The sequence below is a fragment of the Pan troglodytes genome, chromosome 8 (assembly GCF_028858775.2).
Source record: "Pan troglodytes isolate AG18354 chromosome 8, NHGRI_mPanTro3-v2.0_pri, whole genome shotgun sequence".
NCBI classification, from domain to species: Eukaryota; Metazoa; Chordata; class Mammalia; order Primates; family Hominidae; genus Pan; species Pan troglodytes.
In genome coordinates this window covers 21,419,334-21,441,605 of record NC_072406.2, presented here as the reverse complement: position 1 = coordinate 21,441,605, position 22,272 = coordinate 21,419,334, and the positions used below count along the sequence as shown (strand labels likewise).

The following is a 22,272-nucleotide window of genomic DNA, read 5'->3' as shown; positions in this document are numbered from 1 at the left end:
ACAGATTGACATCCCCCCCACCCACTCACCTTCAAAAACCCCTGCAAGGCTCTTCATTTTAAATGTGACCATGCTCAAACACAATGCTGGCAAGCCTAGTCTCGTGTTCGTGGAGGGGGGAGGGGGTTATAAAAGCGACATGTTCACACAAGCATGGCAGAGCCCATGCATAAACCATTTGGTTTTGCAATTAAAAACAGGTTTGACTTCCTTCTGCAACAGTAAGACAACGTCAAAGCAACAATCATCCCGAAAATTTTCCCTTGTGAATTCAAATGAACTGTGAGTCTTGGGGTTCTCTTTGTTTGCATGTGCATGCCTTGAGAATGAGTTTCTAGAAGGGTTCAACATGTTTCTTTCTGGGGTAGTGCCGTTGAGGTGTGTGTTGAATCACTGCTACCAGATGGGTCTCGGTTACACTCACCATTCCGGGTTCCTTAGGTACAGGGTTAGCTCGTTTTGGATTTGTCCCATCGGGCTTATTACTGCAGGTAAACTAACTCTCCAAGACCCATCCCTTTGCCCTAGAAAATAATCACTCGTCTTGAAGATCTGCCTGCAATCCACCCTTATAGACTGGACCTGAGTTTCAAAGGGACTAAAAACGCAAATGTGCTCCCTACTAGGAAGTGTAGTAAATTTGACTACAATGACGGCTAATTATATCTTTATTGTTGTCATTCTTGAATGATGGATTGAACGATTAGATCCTATGATATTGGGAGAAATCTCTACCTTAAAGCTAAAATCCTGCACTGTACAAGGAAGGGCTGAGGAGGATGCTGTAAAAGCCGATCCTAGTTCCAGGGAACTCACCCATTTTCTACAAGGTCGAAGATTACTTCCATTTTTCTTTCTCTCATTCTTTCTCCATTCAATGCAATGTAAAGAAATATTGCCCATTATTTCAGTGTTTATTTTTAAAATATGAGTTCGAATTTTCTGCCATATTAAAAAAAAATGCAAAGTAACCGGTCCTTATCCATGCATCAAAAGTGTCAGAGCCTGGGCGACTCTGCGTTTGAAGAGATCGGAGGAACACAATTGGTTGACAGCACCCTCGGCCCATCCTTTGATGTACAAGGAAAGTTCTGTGAAAAGACAACATATTAGCAATGTCAAATTTTGCATGATGATGATGATAATTAATATTAATTAAAAGAGAGACAAAAAAGAACAATTAATCTCAGTACAGTATACTTGATCTAAAAGTTATCGTGGAATGAATTTGCCTCTATTTACTTTATTAAAGCCTCACCAACTTCCTCTTAAGAAAGTTTAGTTTATTGGTGTTTCTCTGGAATTATCTTATCTTAAAATGTCACCATCAAAAGTTATTCACTAAAATAATTTCTAAAATGTAGGTCAACTTTTATTGCATCATTCTGAAATCCATAATTTGAGATAAATATAAAACCTTCACAATGTGTGAAGTAAAAATATTATTGACACAAAGTAAGTAAGATACACTAATATATATGAATAATATGTGTAATTGCATTTAAAAATTCAAAAATTCCTTTAACCTATTTTGTCCTATATTTTACCTTTATATAAAAGCATAATTCATACACATAATTGTATATTTCCCCAAAATACATGTTTTGCTTGCTTTTGACCTATGGACTAGATGAATAGGAAAAGAGAAATGAAATTTTTCTAAATATGAATTTTTATTTTTGCTCTGATAAAAATTCATTTTCTCAACAAATTATTAACAATAAATAAAAATATTTTCAATATTTATTAATTATACATATTGGAAATTTTTTATTGATGTTGGACTCTCATTTGCTGTACTGTTTGTTTTTTAACCTTATACATAAAAAACAAAGCATAAAAAGCAGTTTTAAATTTAGTTTAACTAAGGAAAAAATAAATTCAACTTTTAACATCACAAAAATAACACAATTTTGTAACAAAGTCAGACTCCTAAAAATAAATATATATGATAATGAAAATAATTTTATAAAGCTTTATGTAATTTGAATTTTCCCCTCCATTTATCAAAACATTGCTTCTTATTGAAAACATTTTTTAATGAGCAAAAAACTACTACCACTTAATTCAAATATTGATTGGAGAAGACAGACTATCTGTGCTTTCTACAGGCTTATAAATTTTACTAGAGGAGCTACTTATTTAGGTTTTTTAAAACTAATTTAGAGTTAATAGCTCTGTTTCCTAACAGCAATGTATCTGAAGTGTTGTAAAAGAAAGAAGGGAATTAAGGGGTTATTAGGTCTTTAATCTTTAAACTCAAGTTTTCAAATGCCCAATAAATGATGCAATTGTGACTAAAGAAAGTTTTAAGTTAGAGATGGTTAAATAAAGAAATATTCAGAACTCACATAGAATTGTGATAAATAGTTTTTGTGAGAGCTTAAATAGGCCAAACATAAAGGATTGCTTCTAGGAAGGGGGCTGAAGAATCAGAAAGTTAGTAATGAAAATTCTTAGATCTTAATCACGAGCTTGTATTTCAGTAAATTAAACACCTTTCGTGTAAAGGATAGATGTACAGAAGTCATTATATCATTACGCTAATTTGTCACCTATCTGCACTGAAAAATCATATTGTGGGATTTATTCCCAACAACCAGAATTACATGGTAGTTTTTTAAAGTTTGGAGTTGTTTAGTTTAGGTTTTAAGCAATACATTCATCCTTATGAGTTGGAGAATCGACTTTCCCAAACTTATCATAAATTGCGTTTCTGAGGAGGTTTTTTAATAGAAACAGAATGAAATGAAAGCACCTGCTCATTGAAACCACATCACTGAAACTGCCCATAGCACATCAAACATGAAGAAGCAGGCAAGTCCTCCCTTTTCTCCCTGTGGGTTAACGTAAGGCACCGAGTTTAAAAATGGGATTCTGTCTCTCCTCTTTGCATTTCTGCTCGTACACGTCCCATAAAAACATGACTGAGAGCACAGACCCACTCCACAGGTGTGTCGTGGAAGCCGCTAGTAAAAAATGATTTTAAAACATTTGGAAACTGCCAAGCTCTTGAGAAAATGCTTATTAAAGGCCAATAAAATTGTGAAAATTGAGAAGAAAACATACAGTAAACTTTTTTGGTGTGCTTTAAAGAAGGCAGTTTCATCTCCAGTCACGTGGGCTTGGCTGTGGTAAACCCAGGCAAGAAAAACAAGCTTGTCCATGATTTCCTAATGAAGGGCTAAAGAGAGTTGAGAACAACAGTTCCATATTCACTAAGTCACCCATGTAGATATAAGCCATTTTCGCCCGTAGCCACCATAACCCACAATTTTACAAGTGATTGAAAATTCTGCAAACACTCCCAGACAGTGTCCATATTATCAGTAATAAATGAAGTATGAGTACCGTCAACTGAAATTCAAAATGGTCATTGGGTCTCTTTCTGCCAGACACCTGGACCATGAGGCACGTGAAAGAGAGAATTTGGTCATTTTAACAGCCAGTCTGGGATTGTTTCATCGATAGCTACTGTAAGGAGAATCAACGTTGCATGGTCTCATAGTTCCTAATACTGCAGATTGATGATATGCTCCTGAAAAGCTACAGTTCTGCAAGGACCAAAAGGAAAGATGAATTTTCTTCCAGTTTTGTAACATTTGTGTAGAATGTTTCATTCTTTATTTTAAAAATTATTTTTCCCAACTGAATTGATTAGTACATTCTTGGAAATGAGATCGTCATACAGAATTAGCTGATTCTGGACTTTCCTCAATGACACTATTTTCAAATCTGCTTGATCCTAAGAATCTCCCATGCACTGCCTAGACCTAAAGAACAAACTCTCTAATGAAAATTCTGAACATAGGTGTTTTTTAAGCACTCCATTTTTTAAAGACACCCCAGGTGAGGATAAAACAAGTTTGGGAAATCCAGTTTAAGTTTAATTGGAACAAATTTAATGCTGACAACACAAAATACCCAAGAAGAATAGAGAAAGGAGTCTTTATTGCATAGCTCCAAGAAGCATGGTGATCTTTCTCCTTAGAGACTTTCTGAGTTCTGTTATGTAGATATAGATTAGTACAATAACCAGTAGTTGGTGTCCCATTTAAACACTCAAGTACTATAAAAACTTTTTTTTTTTTTGAGATGGAGTCTTACTCTGTCACCAAGGCTGGAATGTAATGGCATGATCTCAGCTCACTGCAACTTCCACCTCCTGGGTTCAAGTGATTCTCCTGCCTCAGTCTCCTGAGTAGCAGGGACTACAGGTGTGTGCCACCATGCCCGGCTAATTTTTATATTTTTAGTAGAGACAAGATTTCACCATGTTGGCCAGGCTTCTCTCAAACTCCTGACCTCAAATGATCCACCTGCCTCGGCCTCCCAAAGTGCTGGGATTACAGGCATGAGCCACCGTACCTGGTTCACAAACATTTTCAAAAGCCATCTCAAAAGCTTTAGAGGAGTATCTAGGTTAAAAATTATAACTCAAGAACTTCAAACATAGCAGTCAAAAAATTGTTAAATAATGTTAAGCTAAAGGAAAAAAATTATCTTCTGATGATATGTAATTATCCAATAGCTATTTGACATTTTTAGTGTCAATCCCAACATAATGAATTGAATATGTCATATGGATTTGAGTCTAAGCAAAGTGTGTATTCTTGTAGAATAGCCTTGCAAGAATGCAACTTCTAAAGATAAGAGCTTGTAACATAGATTGCTTTGAGGGAGATGAAATAGCACAGTCACAAAAATATACTGCTTTGTTTTCGAATTATTATTTTTATATTGAAAATACTATTCATTATAGAGCCAAAAATGCCTACAAAAATAGCATATAAAAATTATTTTGTTTCACCCTTTGATTGAGAAAACTGCAACCAACTACACCACACACCTCGGTGATTAATAACTCTGATTTATTATAGAGAACGTGAAATCATCCAAGCCTTCTATCCACTAGTTTGCATAATAAACAAGTTTAAAAAACAGCATCAGTACAAGTAGGAGGTCAGTTCATAAAAATTTCATGTAATACAAGTTTCTCTAAACTAATAGTTCTCATAAGTCAAATGCGGCTTCTCATTCCCCATCTCTACCAAATATGCATAAAGTGGAGGTAGTGGGGTGTAGATGAACAGATTTTTCTCTCAATATGGAATTAATATTCTAGATATTTTGCCCAGAGAAGTCTTCTGAATAAATTGTTGCTAGCATTCCTCATAGTAATTCTCTGTTTTTATGAATCAAAAAGATAGTAATATTTAATAAATCAATAGTTTCACATCACCTTCTTCCAAATGGAGAAACTGAGGCCCAGGGAGCCGACTATGGTCACAGGAGCTGTCAGGTATTTTCAGATGAGTGAAGCTGATCAATATCTCAGAAAGACCTAGTAACGATTATGCAGAGAATAGAAATTACTAGAGTTTTATCTGCATATCTGAATAAATAGTTGCCATTTTCATAAAACTTCACAAGGGAAAAGCCATTATGAATGATTTAATGCAAAAGAAATGAAATAAAATTTTCATCTCCAGAAATTTTAGTGATTTGACTGCAGTGGTATTCTGTGCAGTAGATCATTTCTTGTCCTTTTACTTAGGTTAAATGCCCCAGAGGAGATCCTAAGAGCTATACGATATTTCACTTTGGAATCAGATCTATTTGCTTTGGAATCAGATACTTGGAATGGTTAGCAGGTGACCTGAAAACTCCATGCTAAAGTCAACCTTGGCCATTTGCTTATATGTCACCTGTATGTCATCACTGAACATTTCCAAACACTGGCTTTAAAATTAAGAGTCTGGAAAAATGTACACATGATATTCATGGGTTGAAGTCAATTGCATTGATTTAACTCTGTTTCCAAATGGGGAATAAAAGAAGACATAGCTGCCTCTCCAATTTTTTCCCCTCTCTCTAGACAGAGGGGTACATTTTTAGACCTCCCGAGAGCCCCATTCATTGTGAACATAAATTTTCACCCTCGAGTTATGCCTGCCTCTTTCTCCTTTGCCGGGATTTGGCTATGGGAGAGAGGGAAGAGAGACCAGAACCACAATCCAAGATTCTTCTTCTTCTTCTCTTCTCATCTTTCTAGCCTCAGCCCTACCATGCCCTAGTGTGAACAAGGTCATGTGTAACTCTGGTGAGAATTTACAGACAAGAATGTCATTTCTCCTGGATTCACACGGAAAACAAACCTAGGATTGCTCCTCATGTGAATTTGCGAATAGCCCAGTTTATGACACATCACATTATTAGCACAACAGGAGGGCTGAATCCCAAATGGGGCCCAGCATCGCCTCCTCCTTTTGTTGACAGAAAAAAAGGTTAGTTACTAGCAACCACCCAGCCCCTGCCAATGAGAAGCTGTCCTGCTGTTGCTGGGTACAAACTCACGTGAGAAAGAGGTCAAGGCATACACCACCCATCAGGCAGCAGAGACCTATTGAGAAGCCTATTATTATATGTAGGAGGCTGCTGCAAGGAGAAACATCAGCATAAGATACAGTCCAGACTTCTCATCTCGCCAGTAAATGAGATTTACACATGAGAAAATCTTTGCCCCAAAAGAAAAAAACCTGACATGCGAGGGTTATACGTCTTAAGTAATAACTAAAGCAATAAATACATCCTATGTGATTGCTCAGAAAAGTAAGATCACAAGTTCCTAAGATGACTGGGATAGAAATAAATCAGATTTTGAGTAGTTCAACATCTGAGGGAGTTCGGAGGTGGGTAAACAATTACTTCTGATGTAAGAATTTGCTCTGACATCTCGTTTGTGACTCTCCTTAATTCATTTAAAATACTTTCTAAACAAGGAAAAACTGAGAGGTGAGATCATCATAGAGGAAAAGGCAATAGAAACAAACATTAAAAGATATTTGCTTGCGTTGGGTTTTTAAATTTTGTTTGGTTTGATTTATTTCTTCCCTGTCAGAATGTTCGATGTTGAATTTGCTGACTTCTATAGAAAAAAATGAAGCAGGATGTCTCAGAAGTCTCTGAGTGCACTGAATAATTACACTCTGTTTTTCTTACTATACCATTCCAATATTACAGCAATGGTAATTCTAACAAGTCGGTACAGATTCATCAAAACAAAGTTAATGAAGAAGTGGAGACTATATTCAACTTGTCATTTTTTTTTTATGTTTCTTTGTTATGTGTAGCCATTTTAGGCCAAACTTTCTCCACTATTATCTGCATGTTACTTACATTGATTTAATGCATTTAGACAATTTATCTACCATACATTTTCACAATTCAGGGCTGACAGGAATTGTCAGGTTAAAGCTGACAATTGAAAAGTTAAAGCTCTTTAACCTTTGTGGCAGATGAAAACCTACACTTTTGCCGCTGCCTGTAATGCATGTGTTGCCAAAGTCATTTCGATGGCTGTTTATTGTAAGAAAATAGAAGAGCTGATTACCCAAAATTCAAAAGAGGAGTGGAGGAAATGAAGAAGTGAAGAAGGAAGGAATGGGAAGAGGGGGGAGGGAAGAAGGGAGAGAAGAGGGAGAAATGGAAAGAGAGCGACGAGTAAAGAGAGGAAGGAAGGAAGGAAGAGAGAAGAGAGAGAAAGAAAAAAGGAGAAAAAGAGAAAGGAAAGAAAGAGAAAGAAAGAAAGAAAAGAAAGAGAAAGAGAAAGAAAGAAAAAGAGGGAGAGGGAGAGGGAAGGAAGGAAGGAAGGAGGCAGGGAGGGAGGGAGGAAGGAAGGAAGAAAGGAAGGAGAAAGAATGAAAGAGAAAGAATGAACGAACAGAACAGTAAGTGTCTATTGTTGCAGAGCTCTGTCTTGGCTTGTCATGGAGATATTTCACTTGACTGAAATAAGAGTGCAATAAAGTTATAACATCAGTTACCTCAACGACAAGCCTGCCACCCACACAACCTTGCCATTCAAATGTCTTGCTCATTTTTCTCGTTACATTATTATGATCAGCCTCTTAGTCAAGTCTCAGTTTGACTAACCTATTGCCATGGGCTACTAGTTGGTCAATTTTCATCGTATTTTACAAGAGCAATGAAATGGCCCTGGACACTCCTGTTGTTTCCATTCCTCTCACAACCTTGATGAGATAATCCAGCTTATCAGCTGTGTCTGAGATTGAGGGGCCCTTTAGGACCACAGGCTCTTTTTCTTTAGTACTTCCTTTCATAACGAAGGGATATGTTCTCAATGGCAACTGAACATTCAAAATGCAACAACGCATGTATTAAAGAACGTGTTTTTCCTTGTTCACATTTACATTTGGAAGAGGGACATTCCAGTAGCTTGGAAGGAACGGTGAATTAAAGTAAAAATAACCTACCTAACATGTTGCTTACCACATACCAAATGCAGTTCTGAGAACGTGGCTCACGTGAACTCGTTTCGCCTTCATCACAGTTCAGTGAGGAGGGTGCTAGCCATAATTACCCATTTTACAGACCAGAACATGAAAGCACAGAGAAACCAGTTGCTGTGCCCAAGGTCACAGAGCAGGGAAGTGGCATGGTCAGAGTTGAAAGCCGGGAAGTTTGATTCTAGATCCACACTCTTAACCCCATGCTCCACTGAAAACAATAAAGGTACATTGTTTAGTAAAATTGTAAAATCGGATCCAATAGAAACTTTAAATACAAAAGAGTTGTGGGAAAAAACAAAGTCGAGGAATTATTTTCCAAAATCCACATTAAACTCTGAGAATCTGAATCCATGTATCAAATTTTCTATGTCTAAAGCCTCCTTTGAAAAAAATATGGGCCAGGTGCAGTGGCTCACGCCTGTAATCCCAGCACATTGGGAGGCCAAGGCAGGTGGATCATCCGAGGTCAGGAGTTTGAGACCAGCCTGGCCAACATGGTGAAACCCCATCTCTACTGAAAATACAAAAATTAGCCAAACGCGGTGGAGCGCTCCTGTAATCCCAACTACTCAGGAGGCTGAATGGGGAGAATAGCTTGAATCTGGGAGGCAGAGGTTGCAGTAAGCTGAGATCGCGCCACTGCACTCCAGCCTGGGCAACAGAGTGAGACTCTGTCTCAAAAAAAAAAAAAGAAAGAAAAAGAAAAGAAAACAAAACAAAAAATATGTTTCATAGCCAAGAAGGATTGAGTCCCGGTTTCCTCATTCATATAGGGGAAACAACACAGCCCTCCTTATACAGCCTTTGGTATGATTATGATAATGTATGCAAAGCCCATGGCACAGAGTTTGATGTATGTTAGATGATCGATAAATAGCAGCTACTATTTATGACTGTTATTGGATCTTTTCCCCCTGTGTTCCCCTGATACATCCTATCAGATGTATCTTGCATTTAGGTGCCTCCTCTCACTTCACAAAGCAAATAAATGTTCCCACTTTCCCATCAAAACAAACCGCAATGCTATGAAATGATATCTTGAACAGAACTCCAATTGGGAAATAGCAAATATATCAGCTAGTATTCCGTGGACTTAATAATCAGGTTTCAAAGTGAGCACTTGTATGTGATGGTGAAAGTTATTTTAGAAAGATCTGTTAGAGCAGATACAGAGATGGAAACTTGGATAGGCACATTGGCTGAAAGAAGACAGTTACACTCATGTAGTTATAATTAGATAAGGCGCCTCCAAATACATGCATGAATCAGCCACTGAACTCCTTAAGGTTGGGAACCATTGAAGCATGTGTCTACAGAGGATTCCTCTCTTGCAGACTGATTCTCTCTCTCTCTCCTGCCTTCAGAGAAGGAGAGCAGGTAGGCAAAGCACGTGAAGGAATGCAGTTCCCAGACTTGCACAGGAAGTGGCCTAGACTGGTCTAAGTGCTCCTGTACCCAAGTATTTGTCCCATTGCCCTGGCCAGGACTTCCTGTTCCACTTTGTTAACAGATTTGGAGTCCCACTGTCAGGAGTTACAGAGCAGAAGCCCTAGATTTCAAGGAACAATCAGACAGGGTGTTTTACGTACTGTTGATGCATAGACTATAAAATTAATTACAGTGCAAATGGCACATGGTTACACATAACCTAATCACACATCCTGATTTCTGTTTACTACTACCATTTACCACAACCGAGACAGAGAAAATTTTTATGTAAATAGCCAGTGACCAACAGAGATCTAATACAGTGGGCACACATGTATGTATGTGTTTCTAAAGACATGTACAAATTCAGACACATGCATTCATACATGTGGGCACACACATATACGTATGTATGCATACGTGATCAAATAAATGCTCTACTGGATATCTTTGCAAAATTATAACACTAATAAATGAAGTGTAAAGAAATATGCATTACTGATGCAAAATGTTGATTTGCCAAAATGAAACCTTGCAGAGTTGCAAACTTAAATGAAATTTTTATCAACAGCAATAATTATCCTGTGCAGTAGAGATCTTCTGAGCTATTCATAAAAGCTTCTGAGGAATTTTTTTTTAAATAGACCTTATTCAGAGCAGTTTTTGGGGTCACAGCAAAATTGAACAGAGGGTATGGAGATTTCCCATATGCTCCCTGCTCCCGTACACCCACAGCCTCCCCAATTAACAATATCTCCCACTAGAGTGGTCCATTTGTTACATGGATGAACCGACATTGACATACCATCATCATCCAGAGTCCAGAGTGAACATGAGGGCTCACTCTTCATGTTATATATTCTGTAGGTTTGGGCAAATGTACAATGACATGTGTCCATCACTGTAGTATCATACAGAGTAGTTTCTCTACCTTAAAGTCCCCTGTGCTCCACCTGTTCCTCCCTTCCTCCTCCAACCCCTGGCAACCACTTATCTTTTTACTGTCTCCATAGTTTTGCCTTTCCCAAAATGTCATATAGAATGCAACCTTTTCAGATGCATTTCTTTCACTTAGTAATATGCACTTAAGGTTTTTCAGTGTCTTTTGGTGGCTTGATAGCTTATTTCTTCTTAGCACTTAATAATATCCTGTTGAATGGATGGATCACTGTTTATTTATCCACTCATCTACTGAAGGGTATCTTGATTGCTTCCAAGTTTTGTCAATTATGAATACAACTTCTGTGAACATCTATGTGCGGTTTTTTTGGGACATAATTTTTCAACTCCTTTGGGCAAATACCAAGGTGCAAGAGTCCTGGATCCATGGCAAGAATATCCCTATAATCCCAGCACTTTGGGAGGTTGAGGTGGGAGGATTGCTTGAGCCCAGGAGTTTGAGACCAGCATGGGCAACAAAGTGAGACATCATCTCAAAAAAAATTTTCTTAATTGGCTGGGTGCAGAAGTGCACACCTGTAGTTCCAACTATTCAGGAGGCTGAAGCGGGAGGATTGGTTCAGCCCAGGAGGTCAAGGCTGCAATGAGTCATGATTACACCACTGCACTCCAGCCTAGGCAACAGAGCATGGCCCTGTCTCTAAAAAAATTAAAATAAAAAAATTAAAAAAAAAAAGTAGAGGGCTGGGCACAGTGGCTCATGACTGTAATCTCAGCACTTTGGATTGCTTGAGCCCAGGAGTTCGAGACCAGCCTGGGCAACAAAGCAAGACCCTACCTCTAAAAAAAAAAAAAAATTAAGAATATGTGTAGTCTTGTAAGAAACCACCAAACTGTCTTCCAAAGTTTGGAAGAGAAACTTTCTGCAAATGGACCATTTTACCTTTCCATCCGCAGTGAATGAGGGCTCAGTGTTCTGGATTTTAGCATCTCTAATAGGTGTGTAGTGGTTTATCATGGTTGTTTTAATTTGCATTTCCCTGATGACAGATGATATGGACCATTTTTTATATGCTTATTTGCCATCTGTAGATCTTTGGTGAGGTGTCTGTTCAGAACTTCAGCCCATACCATTTACTTTATCTCTGACAAATAAGTGTATAGAATTGACACAATAAACCAGCAGACACTTAAGACAACCCTGCTGAGACAACCTCAGAAGAGGGAGAAGTCCTGATACAAATCCTGCCTTTACTTTTTGAAATTTGATTTAAAAAAAATAAGGTAGTAATTCGAGGGATCTCCAATCACAAGGCTTTGGAAAGGACTGGAAAGTCTTAATTGGCTGCTGACAAATGTTTGATTAGAAATATCCTCTTTAAAATGTTTAAATTTACTCACCTGATGAAAACTTTCACACATTGATTTTGGCTTCTCATTATGAAGCTAATACTGAGGACGGTTTTTCCCGGTATTTTATTTCTCAAATTTTCACTGGTATTTTTCTCAGGACAATTTGCCAAGAGCAGAATTCTAAACAGCCAAAATCCCATCTAATCCTTTACTCACTAGTAGTAAAAAGTACTATAATGTTGTATAAAGAGAGAGTGGGTTGGTGGGGGAATTAGGTGATTTGAAAGATAACTTTGGAAAGTTTGTAAACCAGCATGATTGTGTGGTGTGTGTGTGTGTGTGTGTGTGTGTGTTTGTGTGTAGTTAACACTGGATTTAGACATCAAGGCACAGTTTACAACTCCTAGGCTGATAATCTCATCTGGCCTGAATTCTCATCTTTACACTTCACTGATTTCTGATTTCCTGATTGGCCTCAGGCAAGTCACTTCCAGTTGCCCACAGTGGTTACAATGGCCCTGCTCAACCAGTCTGTGTGGATTTGAGCTCTCTCTCAACTGCTTATGAACCGTGTAACTTTGGGCAAGTTACTTAACCTTCTTGTGCCTCTGTTTTCTCATCTGTGAAATGAGCGTAACAGTTTCTAGTCCACAGAGCTGTGACGGGGGGCAGGGGGGAGCGAATGAGATCATGCGTGTACAGTATTGCTTGGACCATCATAAGTACTCAATACATATTGGCCCATTGTTATTAGCTGAGTCATAGTTTCCTCATATACTGCATGAGAGGGTCGGACCAAGTGACCTCATGAATTCTTTGGATCAGTCTTAAGGAAAACCCTATCATATAGAATGTAGCTACCCAATCTTCCAAAATCTCTGCAGCCACAGAGCCCTCATCACCACACTGCTGGTTGCGCAGGCTTCATTGATTCCTATTTTACATGCAATTCTAACAACTGCATTTATTCAATTTCTCAGACGACAGCAAATCAGATGCCCAAATTAGGAAGGAGAAAGAATGCCGAAAGAAAAACGCCTTGGGAGCCAGAGTGATTGCAAATTGTCTGGCATTAGGGAAAGACAGACTAAACAATTGTTACCACAGAATAATGTGCCTGTGCACTACCATGACGCCAACGTCACTAAAAACTTTTGAATTACATTTAGTATATTGCTTACGGCAGTGATCAATTTTAAAGCTATTTATATCAAAAATTATTAGCATGTTATAGGTTTGGGGATTATCAGTTTCTGGTTGTTTTTCTTATGGGAAAAATGTCCCTGGTTGCTGTTTAGGTCTCTCCCAGACTTGCTGGCCCTCTCTGGTCTCTCCTGGTGGGGCCTCCCTGCACCACACCGACTGGGTAGGGCTGTGCACAACAGTTCTCTCCCAACAGGAAGGTTTACATGGGATTAGAGAATAACAACCCAGGTAGCCAGCACTGATACAGCAGTGCTGTTGTGTGTATGTTTGACTTCAAACTCCAGCCACATTCATGCTTACACCTCAGTAATAAGCGAGAGTTTACCATTAGAGTTTACTATCTATTAGTGCCATTGAGTAACAACTACTTACTATCTATTGGTGTTATCAGAGAGTAACAACCCAGGTAGCCAGCACTGATTACAGCAGGGCTGTCCTGTGTACATTTGACTTCAAACCCCAGCCACACTCATGCTTACACCTCAATAATAGTGATCTCTTTCCTTGGCCCTCACATCACCTGCTTCTTTTCCAACCTAGGAGGTAATGTGTTCAATTAAGACTTTAGTAGACCTAGATAAAGGTCTGAATCCTGTCTCAACCACTTGCCTACTATGCAACTTTGGGCAAGACATTTGTATTTTGCACATCATTTTCTCATCTATAAGATGTGGATAGTAATGCCGTACCTCCCAAGGCTCTCGAGGGGAGTCAATGAGACTGTGGAGGTCAAGCACAGAGCCGGGAGACAGGAGGTGTTCAAGGGGGAGTAGCAATTCCTGGTGCCCATTTTAATTGCGTCTAGGATTTTGACAGGCCTTCCCAACCACAGCTCATCACACTACGTAGGACGCAGAGTGGGTGAAGTATAGGTTTGGAGTCAGATAGACCCAGATTGGAATGCCCATTCTATTGGTTGCCATCTGGGTGGCCATGGGCAAAGTATTTAGGCTTTTTGAGGCTCAGTTTCTCCCACTTGTATACTGGGGATACCACCACTCTCCTGCAAGATTTGTTGTGATAATTTCATCAGAAACATATTTAAGAGGAGTCTCATAGGAGTGGGTGATTAACATTTAAAATATCTATATTGAGGCCGGGCGCGGTGGCTCATGCCTCTAATCCCAGGACTTTGGGAGGCCGAGGCGGGTGGATCACGAGGTCAGGAGATCAAGACCATCCTGGCTAACACAGTGAAACCCCATCTCTACTAAAAAAATACAAAAAAAATTAGTTGGGCATGGTGGTAGACGCCTGTAGTCCCAGCTACTCGGGAGGCTGAGGCAGGAGAATGGCATGAACCCAGGAGTCAGAGCTTGCAGTGAGCCGAGATCATGCCACTGAGCTCCAGCCTGGGCAACAGAGCGAGACTCCATCTCAAAAATATATACATATATGTAAATATATTTATTATATGTATTTTATACATATAAGATATATATATACACACATATATATATAGAGAGAGAGAGAGAGCCTGTACTCTTCAAAGCAGTTTCGCTGACATTATCTTATTTTATTCTTACAGAAACCCTGTAAGGTAGTTGGGGCAGGTACTTTCTGCCCATTTAAAGAGAAAGAAAGAAGCTAAGTGATGCTAAGTGTTTAATCCAACATCACATAGCCCATAAATGTACCAGGGTCCAAACTAGAGTCCAGGCTTCTGCCTCCCGCACTAATGATTTTCTACATAGTTAAGATCATTTCTGCACTGCAGATTTCCATTGTAAACATAGAGGAGAAGGCAAAACAAGTGAACACATCTTTCCTCACACTCTTCTAGCAGCTTTAGAATGTCTGCAATGACCTTTTCAGCAGCAGGTGATAGAAAGCCCCATCACCAACTAGCTTAAATAGCAAGGAAATGTATTATTTCACATAACTGCAAATTCAGAGAATGAAAGGAGAGCTCCAGGCTCAGTATGATCATCAGCACAATCATGTCAACGAAGACTGTGTTTCTTTCTGTCTTACCTCCCTGCAGGCATCAATTTCACCTTAAGGTTGGTCACCCTCATGGTCATCAGGTGGCTGCCCATGGCAATTAGAACTACAAAGTTCTCTTGTTCATGTCTGGCAGGACCAAGAGAGAAAGCTCTCCCTCAAGCACTGGGTGTAAGTGCCCCCATCAGTCTGTTGGGTCTACTACTATAGACCTACCCCTGGGCCAGTAAGAGAAAACAGAGAAATGCCTGCACTTACTGCCCCAGATTAAGCATGATCTGCTCCCACAGTGGAGAACGAAGTCGTCTGCTCCTTAGTCATCAGAGGGAGGGGTGAATGTATAAGTAATTAGGTTCTTAATTAATGAGTACAGGGGCACAGGTGTTGGGTGGATAACCAATAGTATCCACAATGTGGGGCAATAATAAAATTCATTACCGAATTATTGCAACACATTTCCATTTTTAGTCCACCTGCATTCTTCTTCACCAAAACATTGATTTCAGGTGATTATTGAAATAAAAATTGTGAAGACAGCAGGCAAAGACATTTGCTCACAAATTATTTTTATGTCTTTTATGACTTTATTATCTTAACTTAAAATCAAGCATGAAGCCCTTTCAACATTTTATATGAAATAGAAGAAAGGCGATGAGCATTTTTATAAACCCAAGTTTTATTGAGAGAAATCAACCTGGAACAAAGACAGATTTGATATTTCTAAAAATAAAATTTAATGGTACAGAGCCATTTGATTGAGAAGAAATATATAAAATAAAATTGGGAGCATGATACGATGGGGAAAATTTAAGGCTAAAAATTAGGGGAACCTCTGTTTTTGATCCACCTCTGTCACCGACAAATTATATGTCCATGAGTAACTCACTAAGAATAAAACTAAATCAGTAGTTGCAAACTGGCAGCCCACAGGTCAAATCTGGTCCAAGACATGATTTTTCTTTCTTTCTTTTCTTTTTTGGCTAGCACTTAAGATTCAGTTGTATCTCAGATAACCCTATTGTTAGTAGCATAAGAAAATTTCTGAAAGTAAACACAGCCACCAAAACTCTAGAGACCAGATGCCAAAGGTTCAAAGTCACTTACAATGAAAATATACATACAAGTTATCCCAGAGCCAATAAAAATGCATCATATTATCAAGATATCAAGAAATAAATATCTTCACTCAGAATTACTGTTGGTCCATTGTGGTTGAAAGATTGTTTATGTAGTTCAAGTCAAAATCTTTATATTGCCTGTATTATAGGACCCAGATCTGTTAGAAGAAGAAGAAGAAGAAGAAAAAATAGTGTTTTAAAAAGACAGTTCCCCAAATGGGTCACTCTGGAGGATTTAATTTAACTTCATGCTGAAGTAGAATGAAGTCGATCCTGCCGAAGAGTTCACGTGTTCTGAATGTGGAAATTAGCTCTTCCGTGGAATCAGAAGGATTCGCAATTTGTATAAATGAATGTTTATTTTACTCAGTTTACTTGCAAAACAGTGCCTGACTCAGTTTCACCAAGTAATAGTGAAACCTTTGTCGAGTTGGAAAGTACTCACCTTTCAAAGAAGAACCACAGAGCTCTTTTGAGACCATGAAATGTGTTTCCTGATGAGTGTCTCAGAATCTATGCTAACATAGGTAATACATTTTTCTTTTCACCGCCCAAAACTCATTTATCCTGATTAGAAGTTTTTGGCACACCTCGAATATTACATAATCAGACATCAGTACAGAAGCTTTTAGCCTCTTGTCACTGTTCAGGCTAAGCCATCGCCAATGTTGTAACATCATTGATATCTCCAGAAGATAACTCAAAGTTGTCTACTGGCTATATAATTTGTCAGACATTAATAGTGACTAGGGCTATCAGTAGACATACAGTATTTTTTGTCATCTTTTCCTGATAGTGGTTTTGATAAGATTTAAAGTAGCCTCAGCTTTAGCTTCCTTAAGTACTGGGATGTGTGTGTGTTTTAAACAGGTGGCTTAAAATGTCGGATGCCATCATCTTCTCTAACTGTAAGCCAAAGAATTGCCACATTTTCTGACTTCTTTTGTCAGTTTTTGACATTTGCTTTCCCTTGTTGGAAAAAGTTGTCTTTTCAATGTGTTAGTGCTTGATCCATTGAATGTAATGAAAGCTAACCTCAAGGAAATTCTCAGTAAAGTCCCCAAAGAAGGGAGGTTCTCCATTAGCAGGTAAAACATTCTCCAAAGATCCTCAGCAGGTTGCTTTTTGAAAACCTCAGCAATTTAGTAGAAAATAGCACATAAATTATATGTTAAACTTTTATTACTTAAATGCAGTTGATTTCTAATGGAGGAGGAGGGAAGATTTTCCCTAACTGTGGTTAGGAAGCTGAACAACGAAATGAGATTAATTTTTAACAAACGAATCAATCAGTACAGTGAAATTTCAGAAATCTTCCACTGAATTAACCCATGTGATCTTTTAAAAACTAGTCTTGGCCAAGTGTGGTGGCTTACGCCTGTAACCCCAGCACTTTGGGAGGCCAAGGCAGGCAGATCTCTTGAGGTCAGGATTTCGAGACCAGCCTGGCCAATATGATGAAACCTCATCTCTACTGAAAAATTTTTAAAAATTAGCTGAGTGTGGTGGTGCCCACTTGTAATCCTAGCTGCTCTGGAGGCTGAGGCATGAAAATCACTTGAGCCTGGGAGACAGAGGTTGCAGTGAGCTGAGATCATGCCACTGCACTTCAGCCTGGGCGACAGAGCAAGACTCTGTCTCAAAAAAATAAATAAATAAAAAATAAACAAAAACAAACAAACAAATGAATCTGATAAAATAACACAGGTTAAAAAAACTTTACTAACCCTCTTAGATTAATATTTCAAAGCTCTTTAACATCTGCCCACTTTACCTCTACAGAATTTTCAACATAACATCTTTGCATAAAACATCCATTCCAACCAACCGGTTCTACTCCCTGCCAAGCAATCTTGACTGTTCCTTCTCATTGCCACTGTGCCCTGTGTGTGTTTCCTGGCCTTAGCTGCTTTCATTTTTCTCTCTGATTATCTCCTAGGCTAAATTCAAGTGATGCTTCCTCCACAAAGTTTGTGCAAATGACTTTCTCTCTGAATCTCTAGAGTACTGATGGTCCATCCTCAACAATTTAAGATCTCTTAGATTATTGCTATCATTTTATGTCTCTATTACTATTTCCAATTGACCAGGCACTTTTATTTTATGTGCTTCAAGGAGATTTTCAGTTCCCAAAGATGTCTTGTACTTGTCATTGTGTCTCTCCAATACCTTACCCAATGGCTTGCACATAGCTGACTGTCTCATACATTCTCTAATCTGTATAGTCCAGCTGATCTAGTTAAATCATTTAACCTGAATCAAAAGACTAAGTGATGGACTGTTATGGAATAGTGGTAAAAATTTTAATCATATTTGTAGTCCAGATGCCTTTAATAGATAGATTTCCAGATCTGCCACTTACTAGATAGTGACTTATCTTGGACAAGTCATTTCACCTTTTATAGCCCCAGTTTTCTTCATCTGTAAAATTGAAAGAATAATAATGACTCTCTCGCCTATTTCACTAGATTACTGAGAGAAGCAAATGATGTAATGTCTTTGAAGGTGTTTATACAAAGTCAAGCACCTTACAAATATGAATGATCCTAGTTGGGCAAATGAAACACTATTTTTAGAAATCCCATATCAAATGCAGTGAGGAACTCCTAAACTGATCAAGACTGGTGATCAAGATCATTTTAAGGCATATTATGATCAATTTTAAACAGTGCTGTGAGTCAGATTGCTATCCTTGCCTTACAGGTGGAAATTTGATGTTATCTAGAAGCAAATGGTTTAAGTAAAATCACTGACAGCACCAATATGAGATGTCTTTACTGTTCCAGTTGGTAGCTTTCAGTCTATTTAGCACCACTGCTTCCTCTTAAACTTTTCTTTAAGCCTCATTAAAGTTCTGATTCTTAGGGATTAATATAAGCAGACACTGATAATATCAAGCTCTCCTCTCTATAATTCCAAGAACCCTTGGAATTAGCATAAATTACATTCCTGAATCCATCATTTGGTTCCATATCTCTTCAAAGTCTTTTCTGACCCTTCTCATCACCCTCAAATCCATGTCCCTTTCTCATAAGCTCAGTTCTTTGCCATTCCATCATTACTAACTTCCTGTAAGACATCTCCACTTGGATGTCTCACAAAAATCTTGAATTTAAGAAAATCAAGGGGCTAAGGCAAGCAGACTGCTTGAGGTCAGAAGTTCAAGATCAACCTGGCAACATGGTGAAACCCCGTCTCTACAAAAAATACAAAATTTAACCAGGCATGGTGGTAAGCACCTGCAGTCCCAGCTACTTGGGCGGCTGAGACAGGAGGATCACTTGAGCTGGGGAGGTCAAGGCTGTAGTGAACGTATTCAGGCCACTGAACTCAAGCCTGGGTGACAGAGCAAGCCTCTGTCTCCAAAAAAAAAAAAAAAAAAAAAAAAAGAAAGAGAGAAAAGTACATAAAAGAAAAGAAAAACTAAACAACAAAAGAAAAGCTAAACTTGTTGCCTGTTCCTGTCTCACCCCTCCTGTTCTGAAACCCACAACTCTTTCTGTGTTGTCCAGCTCAGGACACGCAGTGTCATCCATCCCATGGCCAAAATCCAAAACCTGGGAGTTAGTCTTGCCTCACTCTTTTTCAAGCCTTACTCACTGCTGCGATTCTGTCTCCTGTCCATCTCATTAATTCGCACACACTCCTGTGTCTCCATTGAGACCTTGGCTTGGCTCGTTGATTGCTTAGATTACCGCAACAGTCTTCGAACTATCCTCACCTTCAGTTTGTCTCTCTCCAATCCATTGTCACTTCTGTAACCAGAGTAACCCCTTTAAGATGCAAACTTAATCCTATCAATTCCTGGCTTAGGATCTTTCATTGGGTCCCCATTTCCCTCTGTAAGGGGGACGTAAGATGAAATGTACATCCAAACTTCTCCACATGACAGCCAGAATCTCCCGTACCCAGGTCATCTCTCCCCTTCCTTTAAGCCTTAACTTAGTTGCCAATGTCTCCTAGAAGATTTTTCTATAAAGTCACATCCAATAATCAACTGGTTAGTGCCCTACAATTGCCCAAATGAACATTCTCCCACTCTTATAATTGACTTCAACTTGCCTAAGCACCCTGTAAGCTTGAAACCTCCTTCATGAAAGGACCATTCCTTTCACCAACTTATCTCAGTAACTCTTGATCCATAAACACCATCTCCAGGGTTAGGTGCATGATATACTCTCAGTAAATAAGAAAGACAATGTACTCTCCCTTCCTCTTGCATATTTCCCTTTATTTCCAAATATTCTACCTCTTCTGCTCTGTTAGATTTCATGAATCACTGCCAGCCATGGTGGCTCACTCCTGTAATCTCAGCACTTTGGGAAGCCGAGGCAGGCAGATCACCTGGGGTCATGAGTTCAAGACCAGCCTGGCCAACATGGTGAAACCCCATCTCTACTAAAAAGACAAAAAAAAAAAAAATTAGCCAGGCGTGGTGGCAGGTGCCTGTAATCCCAGCTACTTGGGAGGCTGAGGCACGAGAATTGCTGGAATCCAGGAGGCAGAGGTTGCAGTGAGCTAAGATCACGCCACTGTACTCCAGCCAGGGCGACAGAGGAGGACTCCACCTCAAAAAAAAGAAAAAAAAAAGATTTTGTGAATCATGTTTATTTCAGGATATCTTCCTAATGCCGTCTGCTCCAGTCAGCCCTTATTCTGCCTCGCCTTTGAATGTATTCATCGAATGCTTCTCATGTAGCACTTTTTGGAATGCTTTAGAAGAAGATTGTGAGGTTCAGGTCTGGGTATGTAGTGTGTCCTAACATCAATGATAAGCTGCATGGGTAAGCAATCAGGGGTAATCTTCAGTTACCTTCGTAGCAGTCATATAATGCTTATTCAAGGCTATTTAGAATGTGCCATCACCCCTTCCATTGTTCACATCCCGACCTCCTGTGATTCATGGTTCATGATGCATCTTTCTCTCTTCACTCTCAGGTAACACCAATGGATGGTTCATTACGTTGCCCCATTGCAGAGATTCAGAGTGCTCATGGACAGGGCCAGAAAGGCTGAGTGGATGTGCCCTACTGAGAGCCAGCCTTGACTTTAAGAGCAAAGATGTGCTTTCTCGGAGATCTAGGGCTCTTGCTTTTATATTCGACAAGTTGTTTTCAACACTTCAGTCTTTTCAGCTGTTGGGAGAAGGACTGTAAGATTCCTGCCAACTCTACACAAGAAATATTACAAAAGTGCTCGTCACCAAAACAAATGACTGATGTGACTGTTGATCTATGAGTGTCAAAATTAACTTACCACAAGAGAGAAAAACGTCTTTAATATGTTTAAAACATGTTCTGAAAGGGGACAGAAAGGATGGAGCCCGAGCACCTAATATTGTCATTTCACTGTCACACAGCCTGTGCCCGCAGCTTGAATTTTTCTAGGAAATGTCATTCTGATGCCTTCTATGTAGAAGAAACTTGAATTGTCAAATACTCACCAAACTAGCACAGTCTTCCGAAAACCAGGAAGACCTGGAACCAAACAGAAAATGAATATTCAGCCAAGCATGAAACTTTCAAAGAAAATAAACTGCATCTATCCCTATTAAACTCTTTGTTCATTCTAAATAAAAACAATTTAATTAATTCACTTAGGCAATTCCACACCAAATATCTAGTAATTGAGGGAAACCTACATATGAGAAAAGAGGGAGTAAACAGATAAGGAGAGTGGCCTGAAAAACCTGTAAAGTTGATTCCATTCAATTTTAATTGTATACAGATAGTCACTGCCTCAGCCACAATATCAGATGGTGTGGTCTGTGTTTTAGATATTCTTTTGTTCCAGCACGACTATCTACATAACATCAGAATTGCCATCTGATTGAGTAACTACAACTGCCACAGAGAGATTTCTTTTTATCTTACTTTAGTAACAATACTCTGTGTGTGTGTGTGTGTGTGTGTGTGTGTGTGTGTGTGTAATTTGGAGTAATGACTCTTCGAGATATATTTTACAAATTTTAAAAATTAATAGAAACTTACCAATCCTAATTTCTTATTTTC

At 38.8% G+C, this 22,272-nt stretch overlaps 1 long non-coding RNA gene across 1 annotated transcript; it reads left to right on the top strand.

The window, feature by feature from the left end:
- Window positions 1-238: 238 nt before the first annotated feature.
- Window positions 239-21,853, top strand: LOC107966898 (uncharacterized). Its single transcript, XR_001706955.1, has 2 exons — window positions 239-282; window positions 21,200-21,853. It is a non-coding gene; the product is annotated as an uncharacterized LOC107966898 (long non-coding RNA).
- The last annotated feature ends 419 nt before the right edge of the window (window positions 21,854-22,272 follow it).